The sequence below is a fragment of the Harpegnathos saltator genome, unplaced genomic scaffold, assembly GCF_003227715.2.
Source record: "Harpegnathos saltator strain DR-91 unplaced genomic scaffold, Hsal_v8.6 scaffold691, whole genome shotgun sequence".
Lineage (NCBI taxonomy): Eukaryota > Metazoa > Arthropoda > Insecta > Hymenoptera > Formicidae > Harpegnathos > Harpegnathos saltator.
Window position 1 is genome coordinate 119740 of NW_020230528.1, and position 15588 is coordinate 135327.

Below are 15588 nucleotides of genomic sequence, written 5' to 3' on the forward strand. Positions count from 1 at the left end.
ACAAAATGTATCAGAAAATGAAAGGAGAACAATGAAAAATAAAGCTCATTTTGCCCAAAAATATATGTCCTTCGTGTTTAAGCTTGGGATTTATGAAACAACAGGCGTACATTATTTATTATAACGGAAACTGTCGTGAAATGCGATAACTTCGTTGCGAGTTTACAAGTAATAAAGAACTAAGTTCGACTTTTTGATACCGATACATTAATAGTAGAAAAATAATAGCAGTGACAATTTTTGCGGACAGTACGCCACGCGAACTTATCGCTCTTTCAATTTGGCATGCGAGATTTCCGTGGGGACGCTGTCCGTCTCCGTTTTCATGGTGGCTGTTGCACTCACCGACTTCTTCTTAATGTACGCGTTGTAATAAAATTCCACAAATATCAGGTGTAGTAAAAAGAAATCCATTATTTTTGCATGAAGTTGAAGGCTTTAATTACCATAGTTAGAATGATCCGATTTAGGTCAAATATGCGCCGTTTTGTTCGATAACTTGTTGCCATTTTGAAGGTAATTTCATTATGCCTCTCTCATAGAAGCCCTCGTCCCTATTGGCAAAAAATTGAGACAGTCGATTTTCACAAGCCTCTCTTGAAGCGAATTTTTCACCAGCAAAATTGTTCGCCATGGACAGGAACAGATGGTAATCACTTGGTGCCAGGTCCGGACTATAAGGTGGATGCATAAGAACCTCCCAACCAAGCTCCCGGAGCTTCTGGCGAGTCACTATCGATGTGTGTGGCCTGACGTTGTCCTGATGGAACACAATTCCTCTCCTATTGGCCAAAGCTGGCCGCTTCTGAGCGATTGCTTCCTTCAAATGGTCCAATTGTTGACAGAACTGTTCCGAGTTAAAAGTTTTGCCGTAGGGGAGCAGCTCATAGTAGATAATTCCCTGCCAATCCCACCAAACACACAGCAAAACCTTCCTGGCCGTCAACCCTGGCTTGGCCACCGTTTCCGCCGGCTCACCGCGATTCGACCACGACCGTTTTCGCTTGACGTTGTCGTAAGTGATCCACTTTTCATCACCAGTGACCAACCGCTTCAGAAATGGGTCGATTTTGTTGCGATTCAGCAGCGATTCGCAGATGGAAATTCGGTCCATGAGGTTTTTTTTCGTTAACTCGTGTGGCACCCATACATCGAGCTTCTTTTTGTATCCAGCCTTATTCAAATAGTTCTAAACGGTTTTTTGTACAATCTTTAGTTCTTGAGCAATCGAAACAGTGCTTACATGACGGTCGGACTCGACAATGTCCATGATTTTATCGATATTTTCGACAATTGGCCTTCCAGTGCGTGGTGCATCTTTGACATCGAAATTACCGGAACGGAGTCGACGAAACCAAAATTGCGCGTGATTGGCTGTTACAGTATCAGGACCATAAACACTATTCACATTTCCAGCCGCCTGGCTTGCGTTTTTGCCTTTATCGAAGAAAAACTGTAAAATATAGCGTATTTTCTCTTTGCTAGTGTCCATCTTTGACACGCGCTCAAAACTGAGTCAACTAATCACAAAACTGTCACAAAAGTTTTTTTAGTACGAAATCTCATCTTTCTAACGCCATCTAGTGGAACCCGATCGGACTTATACAACGCGAGATACAGATAACTAGAGCCATCTATTGGAAAAATAATGGATTTCTTTTTACTACACCTGATAATACGAGCATGAAAATATATTGCAGCAGCAACACCAGCGCTGGCCATCGCGGGAAACCGCAATCCGTTCACAGTAATTGGAAGATAGGATACGCCAATATAAAGAATTGCAGCATTTGTAGCTGTGTGATGTGCTTCTTTCACAATTTCGTAACTGCTTTTATGGATGACAGCAGATAGTGTGTGTACATTATCGAATGAACGAATATGTTGAATACTCCTGAAACAAAATATTAGCAATCGAGCGATAAACAAACAGATAGTGCGTATACATAATCGAGTGAACGAGTGTGTTGATTATTCCTGAAAGAAAATATTACCGCTCAATCAAGAAACGCGATAAGATGCAAATTCGCACGGTGCATGTTATATAATCGTTGTTAATAACGATGATAAAATACGAGGATGTTGGATTAGTATAGCCGTGAAATACTTCATATACAAGTAAATTTATAGAAGAAGAAGGGGATTTGCTAAAAACATTTGTTTCTCCGGCATATTAATAAAGATCTTAATATTCCGCGAGCACATTTATCATTGCAATTATACATACCTATAAATGTACTGTGACCACCGGGATATTTAACGGCAATCCAAAGTATTATTACCATGCCACAGTGGTGATATACGTGAAGGAAGTTGACTTGACTTTATTTCTTTCTAAGTACAAAGAAGAACGTGTCCAGAAGATCTACGACCTTCAACATGAAGTAATACTACACCAACCTGGTGATCTAGTAAGTGGATAAAATGTGTATTGTTTTGTCATTCAGTAACCTTTCCTCCCTTTTTATATTGAAACGAAGCGCAAAAAAGTGAAAGTGTCTCATAGCTATGACATAACTTTATAATATACTAAATATCGTCTTATTTACAAAACATAAGTACAAATTTCGCAGAATTAACATCGGTGAAAGAAGAGCAGAAGAGAAAGAGAAAAAGGCAAAGTGTGAGAGACGGGATGTAACACATTCTGCTAATTTCTGTATATGTGTAATTAATTAATTTCTTACAATTACTTGTATTGCATTTGGTGTGTACAAGAAATCGACAGGTTCGCAATTAAAATTGTATCTCCTTAACCAAGCCGTATTTAATAGCTGTGTAAATATAACATATATAAAATAATGTAACATAATATAAGACAATATAATATAATGTATATTATAACTGAGAAACCTAACATATATATATGATTATTGTATACTTAGTACATAACATAAGTGCTTACAAATAAAATTTATATAAAACTTACCTTTTTAAACAAAAAGGTAAAAAAAGGCGCCAAGTACAAGCGCAACACGTATTGTATAATTTTAAACACAAATTATTTTTTTAAGGCATATATGTGTACATAACATAAGTTTTTACAAGTAAAACTTATAACTACAATAAAATTCTACAACACTATTCTACTGTACAAAAAGAAGTGATATATTAGAGCAGTAGCGCCAACTGAGAAATTTAACATATATATATGATTATTGTATACTTAATATTTTTAGAAATTTCAAATTCAAATTATTTCCTTTTTTAAGATATATATTATGTACATAACATAAGTTTTTATAAATAAAACTTATCAAATTATTTTTCTTTTAAGATATATATGTACAATACATAAGCTTTTAAAAGTAAAAGTTATATCGTATTATAAAAATTTAATATGTTTTTAATAGTGTCCAATATTGAAAAAAAATATCTTTTTAAAGGTCATTGTTATTCAAGAAAAATCTAGCTACAAGAAATGTCAATGGCATAAATTTTTACAAGTAAAATTTATCATTCTTTATTAGAACACTGAGTTACTTATTTATTTTACTTGTTATTATAACAAATTAATTATTATAACTATGCAATAAAAAATATTTAATACAAAAAATCTTGGCGCGGCTGCACCAAAAACTATATCGAAGATGTATGTACATAAAAGTCAAATTAGATATCATTGACATTTCATCAATTATAATAAGAATAACATCTTTGAATAAAAAAATATCAAAATATGTAGAATATATACACATTCGATATGTATACTCTATAGTGAAGGTTTATAATTTATTATAATACTATAGAAACTTAAATAAAACATTACACCGTATATGTATAGAGAGAATTTACAAGTACATTTTATTTTAATAAAAATGCTGTCATGTATGTATTAAACAAGTTTTAGTTCGATATAGTTTTTGGTGCAGCCGCGCCAAGATTTTTTATATTAAATACTTTTTATTGCATTGTTATAATAATTAATTTGTTATAATAACAAGTAAAATAAACATGTAACTCAGTGTTCTAATAAAGAATGATAAATTTTACTTGTAAAAATTTATGCCATGGACATTTTTTGTAGTTAGGTTTTTCTTGAATAACAATGACCTTTAAAAAGAAATTTTTTTTAAATATTGGACACTATTAAAAACGTGTTAAATTTTTTTAATACGATATAATCTTTACTTTTAAAAGCTTATGTACATATATATCTTAAAAGAAAAATAATTTGATAAGTTTTATTTGTAAAAACTTATGTTATGTACATAATATATATCTTAAAAAAGGAAATAATTTGAATTTGAGATTTCTATTATAAAAATATGAAGTATACAATAATCATATTAGGTGCGCAACTAAGTTCTCGCTGTTTTTTTGATGAAAATGCAACTTTATTGTGAAAAAATGGTTACAAATGAATCATTCAAAATATTGCCCATCGCTAGCGACAACTTTTTCCCATCTTTCTGGCAGAGCTCGAATACCGTCACGGTAGAAGTGTTCGTCTTTTGAGGCTATCCACGAATCAAGCCATTTTGAGATGTCTTCATATGAGCGGAACTGCTGATTAGCCAGATCATGTGCCATCGAACGGAACAAGTAATAATCGGACGGCGCAATATCTGGGGAATATGGCGGGTGGGGTAGGACTTCCCATTTGAGCGTTTCTAAGTAGGTTTTAGCGGGTTTGGCAACGTGAGGCCGAGCGTTGTCATGCTGTAGAATCACTTTTTCGTGCCTCTGCTCGTATTGTGGCCGCTTTTCGCGCAGTGCTCGGCTCAATCGCATCAATTGAGTTCGATATCGTTCCCCAGTGATGGTTTCGTTCGGTTTCAACAGCTCATAATAAATAACACCGCCCTGGTCCCACTAAGTACACAGCAAAACCTTCACATGAATATTCGGCCGAGCCGACGACGTAGAAGCATGACCGGGCAGTCCCCATGATTTTGTTCTCTTTGGGTTGCTGTAATGAATCCATTTTTCATCACCCGTAACGATGCGATGAAGAAAACCCTTCCTTTTTTGCCGCTGGAGCAGTTGTTCACAGGCGAAAAAACGACGCTCAACGTCTCTTGGCTTCAAATCATAAGGAACCCAAGTTCCTTGTTTTTGAATCATTCCCAACGCATGCAATCGCTTGGAAATGGCTTGGCGGGTAATTCCTAATGCTGAAGCAAGCTCTTTTTGCGTTTGGCACGGATCCTCATCGAGCAATGCCTCCAATTCAGCGTCTTCGAAGGTTTTTGGCCTTCCTTCACGCGAACGGTCGTCAACATCGAAATCACCATCTTTGAAGCGACGGAACCAATCACGGCACGTTGTTTCACTTAGAGCAGCATCTCCGTAAACTTTTTGGAGTTCTCGATGCGCTTCAGCCGCCGTTTTCTTCGAATGAAAGAAGAAAAGCAACACTTCCCACAAATGACGATTATTTGACACAAAATAAGACATTTTCGCACAACCAAAAGTATATGACGCAAAAACAAAATCACTAATGTGTCAAAACGGTTTGTTTACCATATGTCTAAGCTTGGTTTATGACGTTTTGGTTATGTCACAATCGACCAGTACTTACTACTGGAGCCATCTCTTGAAAAACAGCGGGAACTTAGTTGCGCACCTAATATATACAGGGTATCATTTAATCTGACAAATCGTAATATCTGGAAAACTACATGTCGGATCAAAAAAAGTGGGTAATGAAATTTGTTCGTCTCGAAGGGGGACATCCAATGATATCAAACTCGACCTCCCACCCCACTCCCGGGGGGTGGGGGTGGGGGCAACTTTGAAATCTTAAATGGAAACCCTCATTTTTTATTGCAGATTCGGGTTCTACGCCACAAAAAACGTAAATTTCGTCCGAAACTTTTTTTTGGTTCGTGATAGATGGCGCTGTAATCGCAAAAAATTAGATTTTCTGCAATTCTCCAGAAATTATCGTTGGATTGAAAAATAAAAAAATACCTGTTCAATATTTTTTAAAATATTTTTAAAATACGTAATAACAGTTATTCCCCCCCATTCCCTCGGGGTAGGGTAGGTGGTAACGTTCAAATCTCAAATGAGAACCCACATTTTTCATTGCAGAATTAGATTTTACGTGAAGTTTTTATGGAAACAATTTTTTTCATTCGTGATAGATAGCGTTGAATTTTTCCGAGAAACTACTTTTAGCGTTGCCCAGGAACAACGACGAGGACGTAGTAGCTTTCTGTTCCCTTCGGGGTGCTTGTTTTAAGTGAGTCCCCTCGCCTCTTACTATCGGGGTGCTTGTTTTAGGTGAGTCCCCTCGCCTCTCACCATCGAGGTGCATGTTTTAGGTGAGTCCCCTCGCCTCTCACCATCGGGGTGTTTGTTTTAGGTGAGTCCCCTCGCCTCTCACCATCGGGGTGCTTGTTTTAGGTTCGGTTACGAAGGGAATAGAAAGCTACTACGTCCTCGTCGTTGTTCCTGGGTAACGCTAAAAGTAGTTTCTCGGAAAAATTCAACGTTATCTATCACGAATGAAAAAAATTGTTTCCATAAAAACTTCATGTAAAATCTAATTCTGCAATGAAAAATGTGGGTTCTCATTTGAGATTTGAAAGTTACCACTCACCCTACTCCGAGGGAATGGGGGGAATAACTGTTATTATGTTTTTTAAAAATATTTTTAAAAATATTGAACAAGTATTTTTTTATTTTTCAATCCAATGATCATTTCTGGAGAATTACAGAAAATATAATTTTTTGCGATTACAGCGCCATCTATCACGAATATGTACGCATATATAACTTAAAAAAAATAATTTTAGTTTGATATTTCTAAAAATAACACAATACATGTTGGGCTTGTACTTGGCGCCTTTTTTTACCTTTTTGTTTAAAAAGGTAAGCTTGATATAAATTTTACTTGTAAAAACTTATGTTATGTATTAAGTATACAATAATCATATATATATGTTATGTTTCTCAGTTATAATATACATTATATTATATTGTCTTATATTATGTTACATTATTTTATGTATACGTCACGTACATACACCATTAATATATAAATGTCATTAATTTATACTTACTTGTTAAATATCTTCACCTAATTCGCGTATTACCTGCACCACTTGCGTTATAAATTATATCAAGCGGTCCTTATAATTGAAGGGCGATCACCCTGGACGATATGTTATTCCGCCGAAGCGTAAACAACATATTTTTTCATAGCATTAAACATGTCGAATTTCGTAAAATATAGTAAAAAATAATGAAAATAATTTTATCAATAAATTACGATTATGGACAATATCACATAACATTTCATATTCAGCTTTACGAGATTTGCTACAATTATTAAAATCAGAAGCTAATATTTGTGTGCCTCAGGATCCCAGAACTTTGCTCAATTTTGGATGTTATACACCGAAAAAACACTCAAATTGGGTGTGATTTCGGATCGTCAATTGAAGTTTACACCCAAATGGGTTAACGCTCAACGAAAACTCTCCAAAAAACACCCAAGAAAACTCTCAAAATAACACCAAATATTCACATTCACATTTTTTACCCTATATTTCTTATCCATACATACACAAATATATGTATAAATGCATACACAAATACATATACATGTCCAAAAAACATTTTAGAAATATGATATCTCTAAAATGTTTTTCGGACATTGTATATGTATGGGTATAAGTTATATTATCATTTAAATAAAAAATCACAATGACTTCAAAATAAGTAACAAGAGACTATAAAAACTCACCGTAACTCATCGTAAAAACTCATCGTAATCATGATTAGATCATTTTCTTATAATTTTGACGTCACTTTGATGTTGTTGTGACTTTCTATTTTAATATACAGTTTTAAAAGTCACCATAACATCATTTCAATATAAAAAAAACATCACCAAAACATCACGAAAACTGTATCAAATCAGGATAATGTCATTCGATTATATATAATATAATTATGATATCAAATAATTATATTATTATGATTCTTTGTTTTACCTGGGAAGAGAAGATCGTATGGTGCAGAATCGATGCGAGAAGGATCTCGCGGACCGCCGAAGTACCGGCGGTTGTTGGCTCGGTTTACTCGAAGTAAACAGCACGTGTCCGACGTAGCAGAGAGAACGTGCGTATACACATCTTGCGTGCAAATAGTGTGCCTAAGCTCGCACCCGTCATCCTCGCACTGTGCGAATTTTAATTCTGTGAGTGATAATCACTCGCCGTATGGCAATTATCGTATCGCGGGAATGGCACGGCCAAGGTCACCGGCCGGCAGCCACCAATATAAAATCTTTTTCATGAGCTTGTGACCTTTGTTCCTTTGTTTTGCAGTCGCCAAAACGCGTGTGCATATAGACATAAGCACTGCTCGTCATTATACAAACGTTACGTAGACGTCGCTTCCTTATCCGTTCGACACGCGACTCGTTAAATCCGTACGATGAGTGTTTCGTTAATTCCACACGTCGCGAACCGTATTTTTGTTGTCGATTCGTACGAAGCCGTGCGGCCCGAGACGAAGATATTGAAATGAGATGGGAAAAAGAGAACAAGAGAGAGGGGGGGAAATGTGACTAACGACAATACAGATCGACCTAATTGCCACAACAAGTAAAATCAAATAATCGAAGAACGGAATATAAATTTCAAAATTATGGAAAGTTATAAAATATGGCATTGTGTTAAGGCTGTTTATACAAGGTGTCTTAAACATACCGGAACCCCCGGATAACTTTGCAGGATCAAGTTTTCATGAAAAACTTTAAATATAAAAGTTGGAGAAAATCGAGTAACGGATTTGATGGTGACCTTGAATTTAACCTTGGCCATGTCCTTCAAGGTCATTTGAAGGTCAACTTGCGTTTTTTAAATGGGAACTTATTTTTTATTACACTGTTGTTTTCTACTAGTTAATTTGAACAACTTTTCTCTAAAACATTTTTTTAATTGTCTAATATTTTTTGAGATATTTGAGGAAAACTTGATAACTTTTTCAATATTTAACTTACGATATCTCGCTAATTTGTCGGAAGAAAAAATGGCACTAGACTTTCTTGTTTTATTTAGTCTCAAGAATATATTGTTACAATAGTGCTCTGATTTTTGTTAATTTGATGATTTTGAAATTTCCAAAAGTCAGTAAGTTTTAAGCCACAACAAGTAAATTCTGGTGGCTGTTTTAAAGTTTTTCATGAAAACTTGATCCTGCAAGGTTATCCGGGAGTTCCGGTATTTTTAAGACACCCTGTATATTAATTTTATCTGTTAATTTTAGATGTCATGGTTGTTACGTAGATTTGTACAGTAGAAATGTGCGAACTATTCGAATTCGAATCGAAACGAATCGAATTTAATGTAATTCGATTCGAATCTAATGTAATTCGATTCGATTCGAATCCGAATCCCTATGATTCGAATCCACATAATACGAATAGGAATCAAATACATTATCGTTTACGCGCATCAGCTATAAAATGGGCCATCTGGGCCTATATGTTTGAACCCTTAACTTGTAATTAACTTAACTTATAATTAATAACTTAATTATAAATTACTTTAAATATTTAAATATATATTTTACTTTAAGATGATATTACAATATCAATATTCCCTTTCATATTAAAATCTTCCATTATTATTTGCATGTTTAATAGTCATGTTAAATTTTTTAATGATTCGATTCGATTTCATTCGATTCGAATTCGAGTGAAATTTCATAGATTCGATTCGATTCGAATTCGAATTTAAAAAATGAGATTCAATTCGACATAAAAATTCTTGATTCGCACATTTCTACTGTACAGTCAGTCCCATGGATACTTTGTCATCCTGTTCACTGAATCTTCGGTCAATTGCTGGATCATTTTCTGTTACGTGTCATGACCATCGACCAATCTAGAAAGAGTAGTGGAAATTGTTTTCGATTATTTGATTAAGCAAAAAACGCGCATCGAATTTCTAATAACACTCGATCTATCTAATGAAGACAAGCGAGACGTTCGCGTCGGCGAGTTCCGCGAATTCTCCGAAGCTGGAAAATACCGACTGGAATCCACCAACTAGGTTTCGCGAGTGCCGCAACGAGGAAATCGGATGATTATCGTGGAAAATTGCATGAGGACGTTTTATTTCTAAGTGTCATTATCGAACGAAGTGCGAGAACTTGCACGAAAAATGCGTCTAAGTCGCTTGAGAAATTTGACTTGCGTCGTGCGCATACACACACTCACACACACACACACATACACACAAGTCTGCATGGAGATGTTGAAATCCTTATGAGGTCCTTTTGCATTTAATGACCTTCAATTACGTCGGTTACGAATGTCAACAAAAGTTGTGATAAATATGCTGTTTGGGGGGGGGGGGTGCGGATTACGTTAAGTTAGATTAAGTTAGATTTTTTCCGAAGAGGGGCTCCGCTCTTCTCCCGTTCATACGTATAATGTACACTGTGTGGGAAAAATAGGATCTATTTATGAAATTTCTTTTGTTAATAACTTTTTAATAAACAATGAGCAACGGCTGAAGCCTCTTGAATGTTACTCAGAAGGATGAGTTTTACAATATATGTCAACATATCAAGACGATTGGAGGCGAGCAATCTCCAAGCGGCATATTTGCCAAAGTAATTTTACAGGAGAGAGTAATCGTTTCTTTATTTTACGATTTTAACGCTTCTTAATCTCGCATAAATGATTTACGAGCATACATTAAGTGTGATGAATGCTCGCACATTATCAGGTTTATTTCGCTATTTATAAATCGTGAATGTTTATATCGAAGTAACGAAAGCAGAACATGAACAAGACGAAAGTCCATTAACCCTTCTAAAAAAGCTACCATCAAATATCATCCCAAGCTAACTTCCCTTCTTATTGTTTATTGTTTAACAAAGTATATGCGAAAATTGATCTATTTTATCATAATGTTATTAAATATCTACAAAATTAGTATCGTCAGTGTGGTTACACGTTTTTTAAGATCAAAAATTCGCACAGGGTACGAATCTCAGCCGTGCCGATAGCTTTTGAGGGTTAACGAACGAAAATATTATTATTCGTACAGACAGGACGCCGCGTGTTAATATCGTTTATCTAGCAAATTGACGGCAATTGCATCATTATAAGCGATTCAAATTGTCATTCAGAGCAGAAAACAAAACAATTCGCCCGAGGAACTTCGATGCGACTCGAACGAGGAAGATCCTTCGTTGCGAGTTCGCAGTGTCCAATTTTCCAGTTCGCCAAATTTATCGCACGATCTGTGATATCATTCCCCCACGTCGTACGTCGTCCTGTTATTCTCACCGTTGCAGACGGAGCAACGCCACCTCGTATACGATCTTACGCCATTCTTGAATTTCCGCCAAGCACGATTTGAATACTCAACAGGACTCGCAGAGCGCGCTAAACGCCGCGCTCATTTGTATTTCATGACACGCATATCGTAGGTTTGCACGCCTTCCTACAAATAAGGACCACCCAGTGCCAAAGTTCGTTGTGCGCATCGCGAATCATAGTAAATTATATAAATAGATAATGGGCGACGGGGGAGGGGGGGACGCTTGTGTCTCGCTTGTGTCTCAATTTTGCGAACGCGGGTGGCTGGCACGCATCTTGAATGCCGATTCCTCGTCGACGTCGTATACGGGCGCTTACGATCGTTACGCGTCGCGAGCACGTGCACGCGGCAACGCCACTCCAGTCAGTATGAAAAAACACGACCTTTGGTCCACAGGTGCGACCAAGGATCTGAAGACCGCGACGGTACTTTCTCAATCTTCCTACACGCAATTCCCTACGGATCTTCGATTGACCGCGCCATTATCCGACGCGTGCGTCACCGCGGTTGCTCTCTTAGTAATCATTATTTTTTTTTGAGTCTCTCGGGCGATCTGTGACGACGACGACGATCAAATTCGTTCTGAATTATAGGCGAGCGAGGAAAAAGCGTATAGGCCGAAAAAGGAAAAGAACGGAAACGTGAAGCATTTGCTGCTTTGTGTCGCATTCTCGGAGCGTCTCGATTACTACGTCGAATGAGGTACCTGCGATCATCGGACTCGGGCAGAGCGAAATGCTCGGGATAAGCGAAGAGCGATTAAACAATGTCAAGGTGGGGAACAAAGGAACACGTGCGCGTGCGCGCGCGGCACCGATAAATTAGTATTCGGTAAATTCAAATTTAGAAGCTTTTTAAACAACGACCAAAGGGTGGTATGCTAAGTGCAGGTCAGAAGATTAATGGCTCCATTGAAAATCAAGAGTACGGCATTATTAAAGGAATTTAACAAATAACTCTGGTCCCTTTTTTATTTAATTAACAAGCGAGGCACGACGCGAGAAATAAACGCCGTTGCATTAGAGAATGGCGGCGTCGCGCGCGTTGTCTCATATTTTACATAACAATAAAATGCAGCGCAGTGCACCTTGATAACTTACACCCGTATTTATAGTCAGGCCTTATATTTAAGACTTCCTTAAGTTTTTCTTTAGATGTCATTCAGATGTCATCAGTCTGTAGACAATAAAATAATCCGTGTAACATCTAAAAATGGATATAAGGAAGCCTCAAATATAAGGCCTGACTATGAATTATTAGCGGGTATTACGATTAAGGAGGAAAATATCGTGTTACACTCATTAGCATTTCGTGTTATGTAATATTAAAATTTTGTACTGAAAGGAAATGACAGGCAAGTTGGAAGCCGTATTGTTAAGCAGCAGTCTATATGGTTTTATAATCGATGTATCGATTAAACGCTACAACACTTGTTGAATGCGTTGTTTCTGATAAAGCATAAATTTTGCGATAAACAAATAGTTGCAGATGTGGACATTAACCACCCGCAACTATCGCGATGGGTGAAAAACGAAAAGATTTATTTACCATTGTCGTTAAAATTTAAAATCTAACATGTTAACTATTTAATTATGAGTTGCAGAAATTGATATGGCATAAATAATTCTGATTTCCATTCAGCAAAATCATCTTTATTAAGAATGCAACTTATGTATTATTCAGAAGAATATTCAATTATGCTTATCGGCTTGAATAACAAAGAGCGTGCTGGACGATCGCAAAAAATGAAATTCGGCAAAATTCACTTAGCAACATTATTGTGAGAAGATTCGACTCGATCGAGTATGGAACTTACGGAAAGGTCACATGTTAATCAGAGCACTGTAATTCGACGCTCGCATGAGATGGGAAAAATTCTGAGGGAAGGTAAATGGGTCCGCCCCATGAATTATTCGAGAACGCTATTGCCAATCGAGTCGCCATTTGCCTTTCGCTGCTCAATAGACACAGACACAAGTCTTTGTGTGTCGAATTGTGAGCGGAGACGAGAAATGGATTTATATCATGACGATCCCAATCAAAGCAAAAGATCGTGAGCAAATCCTGAAAATCTTCTAAAGTCGCAGTCAAAACGAAATATCCATGGTTATAAGATCCTCTTGTGTATCCGGCGAAGACATGCAAGAAATGCTATTACATATGAGCTGCAAAAACCATCTCAGACTATCACTGCGGAATTATACAGTCGACCATTGAAACAGTTGAATGAGTAATTAATCGAGGAGCGGTCATATATTGCGACGAAGCAAAACAAAGCGATTCTTCTGCACGACAACGCCATGCCCCATGTTGTATCGAACCGGGAAACTTTAATGGAACTGCAATGTAAAGTCCCACCACACCCGACATATTCTTCAGATATTGCCCCATCGGATTTTCACTTATTTCGTTCTATGTAGCACAGTCTTCCTGGTACACAATTTCGCAATGTTGAGAAAGTGCAACAATTTATCGATAATTTCATTCATTCTAAGGGCAAAGATTTCTTTTCTTTTATCGTGGTATCCATCTCTTGCTTGAAAGATGACGAAAAGTAGTAGACAATGCCGGAAAATATTTTGATTAAAGATACTGTGTCGTTTATAATAATATTCATAAAAAACACGGGAAACTTTTACATATCCTTAATATTTTAAAGTAATGATTTAAAACATTTCATATTCATGTGTTATATCAATCAGATAGCAATAATCCGTTTCGCATTGTTGTTGTTATCGCAACACCGGCGAGTTCCGAAATCGAGAAATATGCACAGAGAGAACGATTTAGTTGAATCTAACAAATGCTTATTTGGAATAGTCGAAATAAATTTTTTGATTGATCGAACAAAATTTTGTTTGACGCAACAAAAACATTTCGTTGGAACTAAGCTGCAACAAAATATTTTTGTTGCGTCAAACAAAACTTCGTTCGATCAATCAAAAAATTTATTTGGACTATTCCAAATAAGCATTTGTTAAATTCAACTAAATCGTTCTCTCTGTGTGCAGCCCTTAAAAAAGAAACGTCTTAAATTACGACAACTGATTACCCGGCTGGTAACATTCGACGGAACCAACGAAAGGTAGTTGCAAAATGGAAGGCAAGAAGCGTTTTTCCCTTTCATCTATCTCCGAAAATAATCAATGGTGCCCGGGAATAATGCTTACGATTACAGCACGCGCGAACGAACATATAAATATCCTCGATCTCGCTCATAACATATCTCGATCGGAATTTTCGCAACAAACCGGGAAAGGCTGTTATCGAGGATCTAAGTAATCACAAAGCGATATAGATATCAGAATTTACGTTCAAATCGTCGCCCCATATATTTTCCTTGTTTATAGTACGTGAAAATATAAACCACATTCGTACACATTTTTCTGTCTGTTGTTAAAACACCTCTCTCAACTTAAGCCGCGAACAACGCGGAGGCGTATGTGTGTGTGTGCGCGCGCGTGCGTTTCGCATACACACACACACACACACACACAAATAATAACGCGGAAAAGTAAACGCCCGTTAGCGCATTCTCAATCGTCGCGCGATTAACGCGCATTCTTCGTCTAAAAGTTACGGCCGGCAGCAGGCCGCTCGCCAACGCGTGCTCTCCTTTTCTTTTCTCTCCTCGGTCGAATTTGCACGGAAAATTCGCTCGCCGCCGCGCCGCGCCGGTCGCGAGCTGCGCGACTGTAAATTTCGACGATCTCAGAAGCGAAGGCGAGACTCGCGCAAGACTCTCGCCTTCGCGGCCATCCAGATCTCGTCCTCGAGACTTTTAGAACTTTTTAACTTTCATAACGTCCTCAGACTCTTTTCGCCGAGGACAACTGAAGAATTTTGCGCGCATCAAGGCGCCGAGACACCAAGATCCGAGGTGCTCGAAAGTCGTTGTTAATTCGAACTAAAAGCCGAATCTCGAGCGGAGAGCATACGAATGACCGAAGGACGCGGGTGTCGCAACGTACATCGCACAGACGCTAGAATCAGCCGAGACCGCAGGTATCCGAGCAGCCAAGAATAAAGAAATCGTTTGCAGTCTGACAGAGCCCGCTGGACCGATCCGCGGGAAAGTGTAGTTCCCTAAAAGAAAAAAAAAAAAAGAAAGAAAGAAAGGGAAAGAAAAGAAGACAGAAAGAGAGAGGTACCTTCTCGAGGGCAGTCCACACGTCCAGCAGCGTCATCTCGGCTGAATATTCAGACGAGCAACGGGTTGCAGGGAGGCCCGAGGAGCGGTGATTTGTTTGGTCATGCTGGCGCGCGCGAACGAGGCGTCCGCAAGCCGCCA

General features: G+C 37.5%; 1 pseudogene; it reads right to left on the reverse strand.

The window, feature by feature from the left end:
* Positions 1 to 264: 264 nt before the first annotated feature.
* On the reverse strand, positions 265 to 15484 carry LOC105187115 (elongation of very long chain fatty acids protein AAEL008004-like; annotated as a pseudogene).
* Positions 15485 to 15588: the final 104 nt, after the last annotated feature.